The sequence below is a fragment of the Ovis aries genome, chromosome 22 (assembly GCF_016772045.2).
Source record: "Ovis aries strain OAR_USU_Benz2616 breed Rambouillet chromosome 22, ARS-UI_Ramb_v3.0, whole genome shotgun sequence".
NCBI classification, from domain to species: domain Eukaryota; kingdom Metazoa; phylum Chordata; class Mammalia; order Artiodactyla; family Bovidae; genus Ovis; species Ovis aries.
The window spans coordinates 21,682,646-21,701,959 of NC_056075.1; the positions used below are offsets into that span (position 1 = coordinate 21,682,646).

At 50.9% G+C, this 19,314-nt stretch overlaps 1 protein-coding gene across 1 annotated transcript in view; it reads left to right on the forward strand.

Annotated features, from left to right (window-relative positions):
• KAZALD1 (Kazal type serine peptidase inhibitor domain 1) overlaps nt 1-13,754 on the forward strand; it is a 39,771-nt gene extending 26,017 nt beyond the window's left edge. Inside the window, exons 6-7 of the transcript XR_006057605.2 lie at nt 807-960; nt 11,105-13,754. The gene's annotated coding sequence lies outside the window, so the exon portion shown is untranslated. The remainder of the gene's footprint in view (nt 1-806; nt 961-11,104) is intronic.
• The last annotated feature ends 5,560 nt before the right edge of the window (nt 13,755-19,314 follow it).

Consider the following 19,314-nt stretch of genomic DNA (forward strand, 5'->3'; position numbering starts at 1 on the left):
TGGAACCCATGCCCAGCTGGGCTCATCAGTGGGTCCTCAGGGGGCTGGAGGGAGTGAGGTAGACAGGAGGGAAAGAGGGTTCACCATGTGGAGAAGGCAAGAGTCCAGGGGATGTTATTAACCCAGGCTCAGTGTGCACACACCCTTGAAGAGGCTCAGAATATGGACGAAACATCACCTCTGGGGAGTGATGGTATGGACAAGCTATGAGCTTTGGGGCCTGATTGTGCTGGTGTCTGCTGTGTGACCTCGGGGGAGCTGCGTAATCTCTCTCAGCCTCAGCTGTCCCTTTGTAACATGAGAATTGCAATGTCACGGTCACAAAGGGTCTGAAAGCTGATATGGGAGGAAACTGAAAGAGTGACTGTGGTGCTGTTTTTATTTTTACAAGCTTTCATCTTATTTTGTAATTATATAAGAAATGCTTGAAGTCTTGTTGTGTTGATATATACAGAGATATACAGAGAGAACCTCTTCATCTCATTTTCTCCCTGTCATCAACTGGAGTTTATCTTGGGGGACAGGGTTTTCGGGGATACATTTATGTAACATGTATTTACACGGAGAGACAGTCTTGTTTCTCAGTTTCTTTTACTTTTTCATAAATGGATTGGCATTTGTGTGTTGTCTTGCCAGTGTGCTTTTCCCCCTAACACTTGTCTCTCTGGTGTTTCCCTGCTAGTACTCGTAGGTCTGCTTCATTTTTGTATGGCCCCTCAATGATTATAACTGGGACATACCATCATTGCTTTAAACAATTGCCTGTTTTAAAAATTATTTATTTTTGTTTTTTTTGGTTGGGTCAGGTCTCAGTTGTAGCAAGTGGGATCTTTGATTTTCACTGTGGCAGGTGGGATCTAGTTCCCTGGCCAGAGATTGAACCCAGGCCCCCTGCGCCGGGAGCACAGAGTCTTAGCTGCTTGACCACCAGAGAAGTCCCCCTAAAAGGTATTTTCAAAGGTATGTGAATGCTTATTTTTGTTTTCCCCTTACTCCCTGTCCCCCACAATGATGGCATCTTCTATATTCTGTTCTACACCTTGCTATCTGTTTACCTTGAAGATTATTCTCAATGGGAACATGCAGATTATTCTCTCGAATGGCTGCATACTGTTCCACCTTAGGACCATGGCTTCATTGTTATAGCTTGTCCTCTAGGTGGACACTGAGAATGTCGTTAGTCTTCAGCTTCTACAGTGCCTCTGAGCACAAGTGCAGACATACATAGACAAATTCCTAGAAGCAGAATTGGTGGGTCAAATGAGATTTCTAGTGAAAGTTTTTTACAGATGTTGCCAGATTGCACATCGAGATGATTGTACATCCGGTCTCACTCCCAAATAGGTGTAGGTGCCGCCTCCCAGGCCTTAGCTGCAGCCACGTAAGTTGTACTCAGGCACACTTGTGGACAACGGGTTCTGCTGGCAGCTGCTGGGTCAGGGAGTCGGAGGAGAGTACAGCTTTCCCCAGGAGAGGTGGGCAGGAGAGGAAAGGCACAAGTCCTCTCTTTGCTCCCAAGAAAGTCATGGGGTAAACACAGTTGTCAGAGGGGAGGAAGAGTTACAGTCAGGGTCAGGGGTTAATGCGGATGGAGCTACCGGACACGCTGCACAGAGCAAACAAAACAAGTTAGGGTGAGGGAGGGGCTGGCCCTGGCGGTGGGCGCCAGCCAGCCTGGACTTGGCTCTTCCCTGGGCAGCTGCTGTCATGGGCATGGGTTCTGGGCAGCTAAGGACCTGATGGCCAGCTGCTGGGCTCTGAAACCACGGAGCAGTCCTCACCTTCCATACGGCCTCTCAGCCCAGAGCTGACAGGGTGGGCCTGCTGCACAGTCCTACTGGACTTTGGGCCCCTCCATGGGGTAATCCCCCTGGAGTCCCGTCTGGGAGGCTTTGTGAGGCATTAGAGGTGAGCCAGACGGCGGGCCCTGGAGCCAAGTACAGCTTTTAGAGCATTCCTGGGCATTAGGCTCCTTGTCCCAGCCCAGCCTTGCCCTCACCCCACTGAGCCCCAGGGCCTTCTCTGCCTCAGCCACTCCTGGCCTAATTACAGGTGTCCATGTCGGGGTCAGCAGTGGGGTTAATTTGGAGCTTGTCCTGGGGCGTCCAGGGCTCATTAATGGAGTCCCAAGGAGTCCGGGGGATGAGCCAGGCAAACAGGGGATTAGGGGCCAAGGAAGACTGCTGTTGGGGAACGATGGGTTGGCTAAACAGGGCTGTGAGTGGGGCCCCAGGTGGGGCTCAGCGTCAAGTATGTGTGTGTGTGTTCACCACACAGATGCTCAGGGACTCAGCAGGTGCTCAGATGTACAGACACACGCCACCTTGGAGCCAGATACTCACCAGACACACAGGTTTCATACTCACGCAGGCTCACACACAGAGGCTCATGCTGTTGTGACTCAGAACTGCTTCCCTGAAAGCTGCAGGTTCTGCAAGGGTGGGGACTTGGGGGAGATGAACCAGAGACTCTCCAGCCAGAAACCCTGGTCTGCCCCTGCCAGCCTCCCCTGATGCCCGTCCACCTTGACCAGGGCAATGATGTTCCTTTTCCCTTCTCTTTGAGCAACTCCTCCTGCCCCAGGACTGAGATTTGGAAGCTTTGGCCTGTGGGTAGAATGACTTACAGCAGGCTCCCAGCCAGGCTGGGGAAGAGAGGGGAGTTCTCACTCCACAGCCCCTAGTCCCCCAGAAGGTCTCTGTGCCCAGCCATCAGCTCAGCTCCCCGAAGAACCCCTACCCCCACCCTGGGCCTCCTGACAAGCCCTTGGGTTCTGAGGGGAGGGATGTCCACAAGCACAGAGGTCGCTGAAGAGGAGGAGGAGGAAAGGGAGGAAGGGGCTGATAGGAGCCAGGGCTGGAAGGGGCAGGGCAGGGCGAAATCACTTAACCCCGAAGCCGCCACTGGTACTTGGAACCCCCGGTACTGATGGGGGCCAGCTGGAGCTGGCTGAGGACGAGAGGCCCCAGTGTGGGAATCCAAGGAGGGGGTGTCCTAGGGCTTCCTGGGGTCAGCTTGGAGGGGGACACCCCGAGCCTCCGTCCCCTGCCTGCCTGGCTGCCACCATCACTGCGGAGGATCTGGAGCCAGAACCTGGCTCCCCAGCTCTGTTGCTGACAGGAAACTTTTTCTAGCCTTCGCCACTGCCCACCCGCCCCAGACTGGCTGGCTGGATGTTACCCGACTCCTAGCATGGTGGTGGTGGCAACAGGGGTGGGAGTGGGGAGGGCAAATGGGGGCTCAGAAACCCAACCTTTGATGCCAGAAGAGTCTGATTTTCCCAAGGATGCCACCTTCCATCTCTGTCCCCTTCCCAGGGCATCCCCTTGACGAAGTATTTAGAGGTGATCCCAGAGGCACTGTGACTTCCATTGCAGAAATAGCCACTATTTCATCCCACTAACTGAAACTTCTCATCAGTAAGGGTGCCCACAGGGCTAGGCTGCCACCTGTTGTCATCTCACCTTGGTCCTAGGAATCTATGGTTCCCTCCCTGGACTCCCTGTCTGCCCCATGCCATCCCCAGGACCCCCCATATACTCTAGGACCATAATTGAATATAAAGGCCCAGAAGCCAGGGCAAACAGCAGCATTAATCACCAGCCTCCTGCCATAGATCTTTCTCACACATAAAATAGCTCATGTTAATCATTGCAGCTGATTTATTGTCTTCTCAGCCTTGTACATAAATTATTCACCATTGCCGGCCTCGTGGAGGAATCCTGTAATGAGGGCTTCCATCCTTCCTTCTCCAGCGTGGATCCTCAGACCTCCGGGTCTGCATGGCAGCCATGCCATTCACTAGTTTGGTCTAGACATGGAGCCCCAGGCAGGGGGATCAAGGGGGATTGATCCCCTTGAGAAAGGGGCCACATTCACGCGTATCTGTCCTACCCAAGAGCACTCGGAGGAAATTTTCAGCTCCAGGAAATAGAACTAAGCCTTCAGGCACCTCTGCAGTTTTGGATGGAAGAAACAGGGTTTAGAATGGGGCTTGTTGGTGGCCCCTGGGTTTCCTAAGACTGGGCTGGGTGGAGCAGTGAGACTTTACCTGGAGGTTCCTGCTCAACACCTGAGTCTCTGCTGCCAATCAAGCCCAGCTCTTGGGAGTTCCCGGTCCCAGGAAGCAGGATGTGGGTGTGTCCACGGGACTTAGAGTCCTGCCTCCCCCAGCGCTCTGTGGGTCTGTGCCGCTGCCTCTGGCCTCAGCCTCGGAAGGTGGTGGCAGTAGTTACGGCAATGTCCACCAGATGGCAGACCTAAAATCCAGGATGGCAGCTCCCGGAGGCAGGGAAACAGCACCTGGGTGAGGAAGCGCCTTTGGAAAGGTAGGTTTCCCCAGGAGAAGAGTGTTGGGGAGTGAGCGGAGATAGAGGAATCTCACTTAAGGCAAGGGCCCTGAACCTTGGCGGGACCAAAAGACAGGGCCCATTTCACATCAAAACCATTTGGTGGCATTTCCAAGTGAGATGCTCTCAGGAGAAGAATTGGGAGCCCAGGAGGTACATGTGGGCAGTGGGACCCCTGCAGGGAAGCAAGTAGCCAGTCCTGGCTTCACTGGCCCTGGCCCACTCTCCTGAAATGACCAGCCTTCCCACACTCAAGTCCATCAGTTCTCACTCCTTCTCTCTTGGCTGGGAGACCCTTGGTAGCATCCAAGATAGGAGTTCCTGGTATAATATGGTCAGCAGGTATCCAGCAAAGCCCAGCTCTCAGCATCAGCAGCAAACCGATTACAGGCCTGTGATCTGCTTGGACTCATTCCTCTCAAGGACCTCTGTTCCCCTACAGACCCACTCCTCTTTCCTCCTTCATGTAGAGTGGTCAGCTGCTCAAAGATGCAAATGCTTCCTAAGGTTCAAGAGACTTGTGGCTTAAACACTAGGCTTTCCAGAGACCCCCAGTCTAACCCTTCCCCAAGTCACTCAGCCCACACATGTGCCTCAACGGTATGGCCATAGGCCATCTACTGAGGCTGGGTTGACACTGCAGCGTGATGGTGTGCACAGCATGCGTGGTACTGTGCGGCTTCCTAGCCACTGAGATACCTCCACCGGACATGCTGGGCTGCGGCCCTCTAGACTTTCCAGGTGGCTCAGGGGTTAAGAATCCACCTGCCAAAGCAGGACATGCAGGAGACTCAAGTTCAGTCCCCTGGGTCAGGAAGATCCTCTGGAGGGGGAAATGGCAAGCCACTCAAATATTCTTGCCTGGGAAATCCCATGGGCAGAGGAACCTGGAGGGCTGCAGTCCATGGGGTCACAAAGGGTCGGACACTACCGAGCATACATACCCGCAACATAGGCCCTTTAAACGTCCTGAGCCCTGAGGGTGGAGCTGGCAGGACAGCCAGGCCTCCTTCAAGCCCAGCTGCCTCAACTGGAGTCCTAGGAAAACAACTGGAATGACTGTCCCCTCTGCGGTTCTCCTGCTGTAAACCCCTCCCCGCTGTCTCTCAGCAGGTGTTAGCTGTGATCCTGGGGTGCCCCTCCTGGCTCCTACCAGGGCCTTTGTGTCCTGATGGAATCTCCCAACCCAGTCAGTCAGTCAGTCAGTTCAGTTGCTCAGTTGTGTCCGACTCTTTGCGACCCCATGAATCGCAGCACGCCAGGCCTCCCTGTGTATCACCAACTCCCGGAGTTCACTCAGACTCGCGTCCATCAAGTCAGTGATGCCATCCAGCCAATCTCATCCTCTGTCGTCCCCTTCTTCTCCTGCCCTCAATCTCTCCCAGCATCAAAGTCTTTTCCAATGAGTCAGCTCTGCATGAGGTGGCCAAAGTACTGGAGTTTCAGCTTTAGCATCATTCCTTCCAAAGAAATTCCAGGGTTGATCTCCTTCAGAATGGACTGTTTGGATCTCCTTGCAGTCCAAGGGACTCTCCAGAGTCTTCTCCAGCACCACAGTTCAAAAGCATCAATTCTTCGGCGCTCAGCCTTCTTCACAGTCTAACTCTCACATCCATACATGACTACTGGAAAAACCATAGCCTTGACTAGATGGACCTTAGCCGGCAAAGTAATGTCTCTGCTTTTCAATATGCTATCTAGGTTGGTCATAACCTTTCTTCCAAGGAGTAAGAGTCTTTTAATTTCATGGCTGCAGTCACCATCTGCAGTGATTTTGGAGCCCCAAAAAATAAAGTCTGACACTGTTTCCACTGTTTCCCCATCTATTTCCCATGAAGTGATGGGACCGGATGCCATGATCTTCGTTTTCTGAATGTTGAGCTTTAAGCCAACTTTTTCACTCTCTTTCACTTTCGTCAAGAGGCTTTTTAGTTCCTCTTCACTCTCTGCCATAAGGGTGGTGTCATCTGCATATCTGAGATTATTGATATTTCTCCCGGCAATCTTGATTCCAGCTTGTGTTTCCTCCAGCCCATCGTTTCTCATGATGTACTCTGCATATAAGTTAAATAAGCAGGGTGACAATATACAGCCTCGACCTACTCCTTTTCCTATTTGGAACCAGTCTGTTGTTCCATGTCCAGTCCTAGGCAGGGCCCTATTTCCTGCTCTTAGGCTCCTTGAAGACAAGGTCAGGAAGTCCCCATCAATGAACACATGTTTCTCCAGATGTGACTCCTAGGCCTACTGACCAAGCTGTGGGGATGGGGTCCAAGGGATGGAACTGTCTCCAAGCCTCCTAAAGTCTACACCAGAGACCACCCTGGAGCTAGAGGAAAGCCCTCTTAAAACCAAAGCTTCCTGAAGGCAGCCACAGGCCAGGGCAGCTAGGGAGCTGGCCTCCATGGCTGACTTCCCTACAGCAGCTGCCCTGGCAGCAGGCACACTGTTGGCCTCTTCACCCCCCGCTGCCTTCCCAGCCAGCCTGCCACACCCGGCTCGCCTGGCTTCCTCAGACTGCTGTCTTCATGTCTTTCTTCGCACTAGTTCCAGGGCTGCCCCAGCCCAGCTTGTTTATCCTTCAGAGGGTCCGAGTGGGCATTTCAACCCCAATTACGCTCTAACCACAGTCACCACAGATTCCAAAACAAATGTCCCAGGTGACAGAGATGGGAGAGGCTCAGACAGGCTGGTGCCAGGGGGGCTGATAAAGGGGGATGCACTTGGGCTTAGAGGCGATGAGAGCCGCTTCTAGTGATGGGGCCCTGGGGAGCGGGGACTCCTGAGTAACTGACCTCCTCAGCCAGGCCCAGGCTGCCAAGAGAGGGCAGTCTTGGTCTCCAGGCCCTGCCCTCCCACATCTAGCTTCCCTACATTCTCATCTAATAGAGCCCTGGGAGTGGTTTGGAAATTCTTGTCTTGCCCCAGTTCGGTTCAGTTCAGTCCAGTCGCTTAATTGTGTCCTACTCTTTGTGACCCCATGGACTGCAGCATGCCAGGCTCCTCTGTCCATCACCAACTCCCAGAGCTTGCTCAAACTCATGTCCATTGAGTCAGTGATGCCATCCAACCATCTCCATCCTCTGTCATCCCCTTCTCCTCCTGCCTTCAATCTTTCTGAGCATCAGGGTCTTTTCCAATGAGTCACTTCTTCGCATCAGGTGGCCAAAGTAAGTCTGGCCCCAGCCACTGGCCAAGTAAGTCTGGCCTTCCTCTCCAGAAGAGGCAGGTCTGGACTCCTCAGGCTGGCTCTCACAGACCTGGTGCTCAGCGTCTGAGGACAGGGGTCACAGCCGGGCTTCGGGGTCCAGCTCTGCAGGATGCGTTCTCTGGATTGGATTGGGGTCCCGAACCTCATTTTCCCATCTCAGGGTAAATTAGCAGAAAACGCTTCCTAGTCTGACTGTCCATGAGGAAGAAAGTCTCTGATCCTTCAAGCCTTCCTGGGGTGCCTGGAGAATGCTGCAAAGCTTCTGGGGGAGTGACAGTGAGAAGGCGGTAGTGCCAGCTGGGGCTCTGGGGCCAGAGATAAAGATGATGATGGCAGGTACTGCTGAGGGACAGGCCTTGATTTCTGTCTGTTGCTTCGGAGGGATGGGATGCCAGGCAGCCAAGACTAGGGAAAGGCCCCCAGCTCTCATGGGCCTCCGTGATGGGGCAGGAACTGCCTTCCAAACCAGCTGTGCCTGCCCCCAGCTGGGAGGAGCCCCTGACTCACTGTTCTCTGGTTTCTCACCCCAGTGCCTGCTTTTACCCCTACCCTTGCCCTTCTGCTTTACCCAGGAAAAGTCACCACATATGCCCATTGGATGATCTCTACAATAGGCCATAGCTGGGACATGTTCAATAACAACCATAATATCAAAGGTTCTGAGCACTGAAGAATTGATGCCTTCCAATTGTGGTGCTAGAGAAGACTCTTGAGAGTCCCTCGGACAGCAAGGAGATTACTTAATCCTAAAGGAAATCAACCCTGAATGTTCATTGGAAGGACTGATGCTGAAGCTCCAATACTTTGGCCACCTAATGCAAAGACCTGACTTGTTGGAAAAGACCCTGATGCTGGGATAGACTGAGGGCAGGAGGAGAAGGGGACGAGAGAAGATGAGATGGTTAGATGGCATCACTGACTCAGTGGACATGAGTTTGAGCAGACTCTGGGAGAAAGTGAAGGACAGGGGAGCCTGGCGTGCTGCAGTCCTTGGGGTCACAGAGAGTCAGACATGACTTGGCAACTGAACAACAATGATAGCAAGGGTAACAAAACCAGCTCCTATTTATTGAGTATTTTCCATGTGTTGTGCAAAATGCTTTTGTAATTTGACATTCATATCGGTCCTTTCAGGCAGGCAGACGTAGCAGCCCTGATTTACAGATGAGTAAGTGGAGACTTGTAGTGGGGTCAAGGTTATGATTAGAGACTTGGCCTCTGGGAAGGAAGGTGAGCCACCAGGGCTTCATGAGAGTGAGTATGGGTACGCTTGTGTCTGTGCAAGTATGTATGCGGGCCACTGGGAGTGTGTGTGTCTATGAGGCTGTGTTTTCATCAGTGTGAGAGTGTGAATGTGTGGGTCTCAGAGCAAGTGTGACCAGGCATGTGCACATGTGGGTGCTTCTGAATGTAAATGACTGTGCAAGGGTGTGGGGGAACCAACATGAGTGGGAAAGACAGTTCCCAGAAGATCCAGGATCCAATCACTGCTATGCTATTGACCAGCTCTGTGGCTTGGACGTATCACTTCTCTAAGTTTCCATACATACAAACGTGGAGAAAACCTCTCACAGGGTAACTGCGAGCACCAAATGCAGTTATAGGGCAGAGAGCATTTTGTAATCCATCAGCTGTAGGTTCTTGGGAAGTCAGTGAACTCTCTCCATCTTCTGCCTCCCTCCCCTGACTCCCACCTCCAAGACAGGCTCATACCCCAGCCAGGTTCCAAGCTGGGGTGAGGTAGCATGCCTGAGCCGCAGCCCACCTGACAAGGCTCCAGACCCAGGTTCAGGAGGGTTGGTTAGATGAGAGAGTGAGCAGGTAGAGCTGCAGAGTCTGTCCATCTTGGCTATGCGTGCTGAACTCAGGTTCCCATCTGCACCGTCCTCTGCTCTGCTCCAGGGAACGCCCATCTTGCCACAACCCATCACACTCTGGAAACTACTGCTGCTTTCCTCTATGGAGGTGAAAGCCCCAGGGTAGAGGCTCTCTCCCTGGGTCTCTCACTCAACTTTCTGCAGACCATTCCCCACTAAGACCACAGGGTTCTACGTCTGTGGCAGCCCTGGTCCTTCATTGAGCTTCTCAGGTGATTCTGGTGCTACTAGTCCACACACCTGCCTTGGGAAACCATCTACTGAGTGTAGTGATTCTCAGCCCTACCTCTACATCTCACACAGATCACCTGGGGATGATCTGAACCAGCCTGGTGCCTGGCTGCATGCGGACCAGCCTCTCTAATCATGGAAATATTTTTAATCCCCACCCCGCCACCCCACCCCCTCCCAGCCCCGCTTCCCAGGGGATTCTAATGTGCAGTTGAAATTGAGAAGCACTGATAATGATTGCCAAACTTTCCTGGTGAAAAAGAATCGGTTGCGTATTAGTAAATACACAGCTTCCCAGGCCCCTGCCCTGAAAATTCTGACTTGGTGGAGCTAGGATGGTGCCCAGGAACAAGCATTTGCAATTCTAACTCTCAGGGAATTTTGGAGAATTAGCCTAGAGCTGTGCTTCTCAAACTTTAATATGTAGGCAACTCATCTAGGGATCAGGTTAAAATGCAGATTCTGTTTCAGGAGTTCTGAGGAGAGAGCCTGAGGAACTTTAAGTAGTTCTGTCCAGCCAGAGCATAAATTATGAGATAGTGAATGATCAGAGATGAGACTAGGGAGGAAAGCAGGGACCTTGAAAACCTGACAAAGAGTTTGAACTTGAATTTGACATCCAAGGCAATAAGGAACCCCAGAGTGTATTTAACAGAAGGGTAGCTTGTTCAGACACATAGTTTAGAAAGATTGTTCTTGTGGCCATGTGGGCAGTGGGTCAGAGAATTAGGTTTCAGCCAGGAGGTTGTTGGGCTTCCCTGGTGGCTCAGACAGTAAAGAATCCACCTGCAATGTGGGAGACCTGCATTTGATCTATGGGTTGGGAAGATCCCCTGGAGAAGGGACTGGCAACCCACTCCAGTATGCTTGCCTGGAGAGTCCCATGGACAGAGGAGCCTGGCAGGCTCCAGTCCATGGGGTTGCAAAGAGTTGGACACGACTGAGCGCTTAAGCACAGCACAGCACAGGAGGTTGTTGCCTTGGTCCAGGTGGAAGGTGCTGGCCTAGGCGAAGGAGGTGGTGAGGAGGGAGAGAGAAGTTAGTAATCCTGGGGAGGGCTTGGTGATCAGTTGGATGTGGGGTGAGCTGGAGGGTAAGGAGGCTTAAGAGTGGCCCCTGAGTCAGCTGCTGACTTGGCAACTAGTGAAGAGGAATGGCCCATGCCTTGGCAAGGTGGACATTTCCTTCCACACCTGATGCCCCATGATCCAGTAACTGTTAGGCCTTAGGCTCCTGCAGGACTAGGGTGAGGAGAGGCAAGAGAAGCAGCCTTGTAGAAATGATGTTGCGGAATTGATGTCTTAGAGAGCCCCTCTCCTTGACCTCGGGAAGCTCTGGATGCTCCCTGTCAGTAGTTGCCAAGACTTGGAGGCTGCTTTGGGGATGAAGTCTTCTGAATACCTTGTTCTCTTTATCCCTCTCTGGCTTCCTTCCAGACACAGACACCCAGATGAAGAGAAATCCAGATCCACAAAGCACCTGGGCCCATGGTTCCTATCCGGCAGAGTCTCTTTTGGACCTGAAGTATCACAAGACCTCTCCAGTCCATGCCTCCTGGCAACTCTGCTTGGCATACTGGCCCATCCTGCTTTTGACCATGGCCCTCCCCCATCCCCTACTGTGAGCTCAGACTGCCTCTTGGACGGTCCACTCCAAGAACCTGTTTTCTTGTGTGGGGACTCATCTTTGTGGGGACTCACCTCCTGTTTGCAGCTGGATGCCTACTCAGCATCGCCTAGAGCCAGGCGCTCCTCTACAGTTTCCAAGCTGCTCGGTCATCAGAGAAAGATACAGCTTCTTCTATGGCACAAGCGTGTGCTAAAACTGACATCCAGGGCTTTCCTGGTGGTTCAGTGGTAAAGAACCCACCTGCCAATGCAGGAGACATGGGTTGGATTCCAGGGCCAGGAGGATCCCACGTGCCACAGAGCAACCAAGCCCGTACAGCACAGCTACTGAGCCTGTGCTCTGGAGCCCATGCTCCACAACAAGAGAAGCCACCGAAGCGAGGAGCCTGGGCACCACAGCTAGAGGAAAGCCTACTTGTAGCAATGAAGACGAAGCACAGCCAAATAAAGAAATAAAATTATTTTTAAAAAAAAATTAAAAAACTTAAAATTCAAGTCGTGCTGACCAGAGTGGGCGTGCCATCCAGCATGAATATGTGCCATAGCATCTTCAGCATATTTGTACTGGACACTGAACTAAGGCTTTGACGTGTGTTATCTCTGTGCATGTTCAATACAACCCTGAGAGAGTCTCATATTATTCCTGTTCTATGGATGAGGAAATAGGCAAAGATGTTAAGTAACTTTCTAATTAAGGTCACCAGGCTAGAAACTGGGACTGGAGCCCTGTTGCATCTAATGCCAAATGCCTGCTCTTAACCACCACTCGATACTGCCTCTCGTGGTCTTCATCAGCATCCCAAGGCCTCAGTTAAGTCCTCTGCCTGGGATCAGCCTCAGAGTCTGGATTATTCCCAGAGCAAATATCAGGCCAGGACTAAATCTTGGGCCCAGAAAAACTAGGTGGGAAACAGATGGGAACCCTGGAAGGGATTTTGCTGCAGCCGAAGGAGTTGGGGATTAGGATTCAAAAGGATTGAGGTGGTCTTGCTCGGCCCCTTGTTGTCTGAGTGGACCTGGTCAAATCTTGAATCTCTCTGAGCATCAGTTTCTCCATTGGTGACATAAGGGTAGCAGCAGAAGCTACCTCTCAGAGATGGACTGAGGAACAAGTGAGGAAATGCGCCAACATGAGGCAGGATCCTATCGACTACAGAGGGCTGTCTGATGGAATGACCGTTAGTGCCAGCCACTACTCAGCATTTGTTGTGGGACAAACAATCTGCTTTGGCAAATGTCACAAAGGCTTGCCTTCCATTCCACTCCTGAAAAGTGAAAATTAGGGAGCTCCCTAATAGGGGTTCCCAGAACCACTGGCAGTCCAGTGGTTAAGACTCTGTGCTTCCAATGCAGGGGGCGTGGGTTGCATCCTTGGTCAGGGAGCTAAGATCCCACATGCTGCAAGGCATAGCCAATAAATACATAAATATAACATAAAAGGAATTTTTAAAAATTTGATTGCTGGGGCAGAATTTGGAGGCTGTGGGTACACCCAGGAGCCCTTGGGCCTGGACGTATATCTAAGATGACAAGTGTGAAGTGACAAGTCGTGTCCAACTCTATACAGTCCATGGAATTCTCCAGGCCAGAATACTGGAGTGGGCAGCCTTTCCCTTCTCCAGGGGATCTTCCCAGCCTAGGGATCAAACCCAGGTCTCCCATATCTAGATGACAAATTTTAGGTCAACTCGCCACGCTCCCCCTTCCATTAACTTTTTGTGATCTTTCGGCAGCTGTGTTTTGAGCTCTGGCCATCTTTCCTTACTTCTGTAAAACAAGGGATCCGAGCCAGTTCGTCTGGACAGCTCCCTAATTTTCACTTTTCAGGAGTGGAATGGAAGGCAAACCTTTGTGACATTTGCCAAAGCAGGATTGTTGCCAAAGAGGCCTCCCTCTGCAGTCAGTGGCCAAGACTCTGGGTGTCTTATGTGTATGACAAGTCTCACTGCTGATGCTGTTATTAATTAATTCAGTAAACTTTTATTAAAACTTAAATTTCAAAATTCTTGCTGTAAGAAATATAGATGAAGCACGCTTTCCAATTCCAGAATTTCCCCCCCAGAGTTCACAGCTGTGGTCAGTTTACTGGGTATCCTTCCAGACCATTTCTTATGCATTTATCTGTATGTTATATATACAAAGAAACACACCATTTGGGGGTATGTTTTTATCTTTGCAGACAAGTATTCTTATTTTTCTGCAACTTGCTTTTCTAATTAAAAATATGGCTGGGAAAAAATATGTCTTTGAGATTTTCCTGAATCAATACCTAGAGATCTACTTCATAGTTTTTAACTGTGACATATTAAATATTCTGTAGCATGGGGTTTCACTGTTTATTTAGCCACCAGTGGACTGTTAGGTTGCTTCTAATTTTTCATTGTTATACACAATGCTCAGTAAATTCTCTGGTATATGGTTCTGTGGGCAGACGTGAATATTTCGTTAGGATAATGAGGATCTAGAAATAAAGTTGCTAAGACAAAGGCGGCCATTGTTGATTTTAATAGAAACTGCCATAGTACCCTCTAAGAAGACTGGATCTGTTTACAGTGCTTCCAATTACCGATGAGACCACCCAGTTATGGATGCTTTCTCCAACACTGGATACTATCAGTTTTCTGAATTTTTGCTAATCTATTGGATTAAGCAAAAATGAATCTGGTGTTTGTTTTAATTTGCATTTCTATGATTAGAATTGTGCATCTGTAATGCTGAGCATGTTTTCCTAAGTTTATTGGACATTTTGTATTTCTGAAGTGAAGTGAAGGACCTGAAGTGAAATCGCTCAGTCGTGTCTGACGCTTTGCGACCCCATGGACAGTAGCCTGCACCAGGCTCCTCCATCCATAGGATTTTCTAGGCAAGAGTACTGGAGTGGGTTGCCATTTCCTTCACCAGGGAATCTTACCGACCCAGGAATCGAATCCAGGTCTCCCACATTGATAGACAGACGCTTTACCATCTGAGCCACCAGGGGACCTAAATTGCCTGTTCGTATACTTTGCCCATCTTTCTAGAGCATTTTTTTTTGGCAGCACCATGCTGCTTGCTTCGGTTCCCCTGACCAGGGATCGAACTCAGGCCATGACAGTGAAAGCACCGTATCCTAACCAACTCCCACCTAATGTGCTTTTAAATATCTCTTTCTTAGTGTGTTAGCATTCTTTATTCTGGACGTTAACATCTGCTATGCTTCGGTTGCCTGTCTTTCTATGCAATTTCTGACCTTTTATCACATAGCAGTTTAAAATTTAGTTGTATATTTGTCAGTGTTCTTCTTTATGGCTTTTATAGCTTGTGTCTTAAACAGCCTTCTTTAATCCAAAATTATTTAATTTTGACGTGTCTTCTAGCATTTTTAGGGCCTAACATTTACTTCCTCTGGAGTCTACTTTGTGAGTGGTGCAAGATAGGAAGAAATACGTAGTTTGGAGACCTCCTCCATCATCACTGGGGTCCCTGGACTAGGAATCTGATTTGCCAAAATCAGGGCTTGCCCAGTAGTGTCGTCACAATTGGAAGTGAGAAACTGTAAGCAATGGCAGGCATCTGGTGTGGGGAAGGTGTGGTGGAGATGGGTGGGACATGAAGGGTGCCCTCACAGGATTCAGCTGAGTGAAGAGGAGTCGGGGCTGCAGGCCTCGGTTCTCACTCCCTGCTCCTCAGTCTGAACGTGGCTCCAGGCGAGGAGACCTGCAGGTGACCCCCTCATGGTCTTTACAGGTGCATCTACGGCACAGCATGTGTCACAGCACATGAGTGGTCTATTTCCTTAGCGCTGCCCCCACTAAACGTCAGCGCCTGGAGCAGGGACTCTTCATTTGTATCTCCCTTGCACCAGACTCAGCGCCGTCATCCTTGGGTGAACGCACACGTACGTTCTCGTGGGCACAGGTGCCGAGGGGCATGTCCAGGGTGAGCACATGGCCCGCTGCGTGCACGGGTGCGTATTGAGGGTGTGCGATATGCAGTGTGTGTCCTCGTGTCTCTAGACTGAGTGCAGGCCGGTCTGCCTGTGTGTGGGGCAGAAACCCTTGGGGCCCCCTTTCCCTCCCCCACCGGTTCTCCATCTCCACTTCTCTGGTCAAAGAGCTTGTTCTCCTCGCAGGTGGGAGGGTTTATTAACCAGGACAGCGTTGGAGACATGTCAAGTCTTCTAGTTTCTTCTGGGAAAGTGCTACTCTTCCCCCTTCCTTATCCCATCTTTTTTGCTCTCTTTTCTCCTCCTCCTCCTAGTTCACATCTCTCCCCCTCCCGCCTCCGGGAGGAAGCTCATCTGAGCTCAGCCTTTGCTGACACGGCCATTTGGGCCCATTAGCTGCCTCCTAATGAGTGGCTGCCTTCTTGGCCCTTCCCCCACCCCAACTGGGAGGGAGGGATCAATTAGCCTCACACACACACACACACACACACACACACACACACACACACACACACACACACACCCTTACACATAAGTCCGTGCCCCTGTGTACACATGTGCACATCACATATACATTCATGAAAACACTCATAACAAACAGACATGCTTCCTTTCTCCTTGACCAATGATGTCTTTTTAGGGGCCCCTGCCTTCCACAGTATTCCCCCTGGAGAGAGATCCTGCTCAATTCCACAAGTAGAACCCCCACTGCCAACTTCACTCACCCCAGCTCATTCCCAGATTCCCATGATTCTAAATTTAGTGCAAATCACATTTTACTGACGGGCAAACTGAGGCTCAAGGTGGGAAACTGACTAGCCCAGAGTCGAGCCAAGCTGGAAAGAGACTTGTGTCCTTGGATTTCAGATCCTGCGCTAGTGCTATCAACAGATAGAAATGGGGTGTCCCACAAACACCCATCCTGTACTCAGCAGAGCCGTGAGCTTTCAAAAACAGTCCATGCTCAGGTGTGTGGGCGTGATCCTGGGAGTGACAGGGATCTGGGGAGGCCCTGCCATGTGCAGAGGAGGGAGAGGGTGAGCTCTTGAGGAGCCGCCTTGTCCCATGGAGTCAGCGTGGCCCAGAGTGATTGAGCAATGGGTAAAGCCTCAGTGCCTCCCGTGGCCCTCGAGAGCCTGGCCTTGGCTTTCTCTCCCTCCCCTGAGAACAGACCTCGGGCATTCCTGATGGACACTCCCTCTTGTTCACATAGGAAGGGGGCAACTCGCTGAGGATTCTATCCCAAAGAGTCTCCCCTGAGGACTGGGGAAGGGTGGTCCCATCCCGGCCCTGGCCCATTCTCTAGATTATATATAAGGACAGGAAATGTGGGTCCTGGGTGGTAACTCCAAGGCACAAAGGACCATCAGGGAGAACCTGGGCCACCTGTGTCAGAATGCCCACTGGGAGTCAGAACAGCCACTTGGGAGTCCTGAAAGCTTCAGCAGTTGCTGCTACTGCTGCTGCTGCTAAGTCGCTTCAGTTGTGTCCGACTCTGTGTAACCCCATAGATGGCAGCCCACCAGGCTCCCCCGTCCCTGGGATTCTCCAGGCAAGAATACTGGAGTGGGTTGCCATTTCCTTCTCCAATGCTGGAAAGTGAAAAGTGAAAGTGAAGTTGCTCAGTCATGTCCGGACTCTTAGCGACCCCATGAACTGCAGCCCACCAGGCTCCTCTGTCCATGGGATTTTCCAGGCAAGAGTACTGGAGTGGGGTGCCATTGGGTTACAGCCAAACCCTGGAAGCTCACACCTGCCCAGGTCCCACCCTTGCAGGCTCTGTAGGAAGAGAAGTTGAAGACAGGTCAGGGGGAGGTCCTTCTGAAAGCTGACCCAGGAGCAGTCACAGAATGCTTACCCAGAGGGCAGGGTGTTTCCAGAGCCTCTTACACCCAGGAGCTAGGAATAGTCCTTGCCGTGTCCATGGTCAGCCTCTCCTAGAGGCAGAGCAGAGGGTTGAAGTTCGTATCTAAAGACTGACATTATATCTAACATCCCTCTTCTTCCTGGGAGCCCTGGACTCACCCCGCTCCCTGATCCTGTGTCCTGCCTGGGAGGCATTGTGAAGACAAGGCCTGTCTCCTGCAGCACTCCCTAATCCTCAAGGCCTTGGGGAGCCTAATGTGGACTCGAGAGGGGCACCCTGGGACGCGTCCCTCTGGTGACGTGGACCCTGCAGGGATCTCAGTCAGGTTCCCAGGCCTGCTCCCTACCCTCCTTTTAGCAGGGATCAGCCCAGCTACTTGTCCCCTGGACTGAGTTGATGGAGGAAATGAACTTCTCCAGACATGCTCCCCACCCTGCCCTAGAGTGCAGAGCAGCAGGGGCCAGACGTGTTTATGGGGGTGATGGAGCCTCTCACCTGGGCTGGACATCACAGTTCCAGCGTGTGAAAGAGGATGCAACGGGCCTGGGGAGCAGAGGGAAGGAGAACACAGGTTTCAGGCCAGGTGGGTGGTTCACAACCACATTTGCTCGACGACGTAGCTGAGCAACCTTGGAGAGCTGCCCCACCTTTAAGAAATTTTCATCTGTAAAAGAGGAGAAGCAAAGCTTCTTCCCAAGGGTTAGATCCACATATAATCTCTAATACTATTTGCTTCTGTGTGCATTGACAATTTCTGGAATGATATACAAGGAAACTGTTAACAATGGTTACCTCTGCAAGTGGGAATATCAGGAGGAAGAAGGTGGACCTTTACTTTTCGCTTTATTCTTATTTGTACAGTTTTAATTTTACTGCTAAAATTTATTTACTAAAATCATATTTTACCTTAATTTAAAGAGAGAAAGGAAGAGAAGATAAACCACTTCCAGCAAATAGTTGAACCTCAGTTGAGTCAGTAAATGGCAGCTTTAATTGCTGTCTGTTTACGGGATAACAATCCCTTCTTCGGTAGGTATTGTGTCCAGGTGTGAAAGTGATTTGTAAATGAATTGCTGTATGAATGTTAGGTATGATTAACATCTGGGTAATGATGTATTTCTATGCTGTGTATATGAGATGGCTTGTCCTAAGTATGAGTGGTGGTGGTTTAGTTGCTAAGTCGTGTCCGACTCTCGAGATCCCATGGACGGTAGCCCACCAAGCTCCCTGTTCGTGGGATTCTCCAGGCAAGAATACTGGAGTGGGTTGCCATTTCCTTCTCCAGGGGATCTTCCCGTCCCAGGGATCAAACCCAGGTCTCCTGCAGTGCAGGCAGACTCTTTACCAACTGAGCTACAAGGGAAGATAATGATGTATTTCTATGTATTTCTATGCTGTGTATATGAGATGGCTTGTCTAGGTGTGTGTATCTTTAAGGGTAATTATGCAAATATCGTAGAGTGGCAGTTAAGAGTGCAGTTTGTGTTGCCTGGGTTTGAACCCACTATTTACTGGAGATATGATCTTAAACAAATCTTCCTGTCTTTAAAATGGGCATAATGAATGTACCTTTGCCCTAGGATTGCTGTCAAGTGAAAAGATCTAGTAAAAGTGAAAGTTGCTCAGTCATGTCCAACTTTTGGGGACCCCATGGACTATACGGTCCATGGAATTCTCCAGGCCAGAATACTGGAGTGGGTAGCCTTTCCCTTCTCCAGGAGATCTTCCCAATCCCTCTATCGAACCCAGGTCTCCCGCACTGCAGGAGGATTCTTTACCAGCTGAGCTATCAAGGAAGCCCCAAAAGAGCTAAGTTGTGGAAAACTCTTAGAACAGTCCCTGGCACATAATGAGCACTCAACAAATGGTTCTTTATTTTGTGTATCTGTGTATACACGTTAATGTTTCTCATCCCCTCACAGGGAGGAACACTATCTTATCCTGTCTTCCAGCAAGGAGGGGGAGATGGCTGGGTGGGTCTGTCCACACTTTGTGACCTAAGGTGCTTCAGGAAATTGGGGTCACTATTCCAAGAGTCTGGAGCCAGGCAACCATCCTCAAAGGGAGCCCTGGGACAAAGGGGTGTGGCAACTCCAGCTGTCTCTCATCCCTCCCATGCTTCCAGGACACTCCGGGGCATGGCAAGTCCCGTTGGCCCCTCTGGGTCACTTAGATAGAATGTCAGCTGAGCCTGCAGGGTAGAGCCACTGAGGGTGGGGGTGGGAA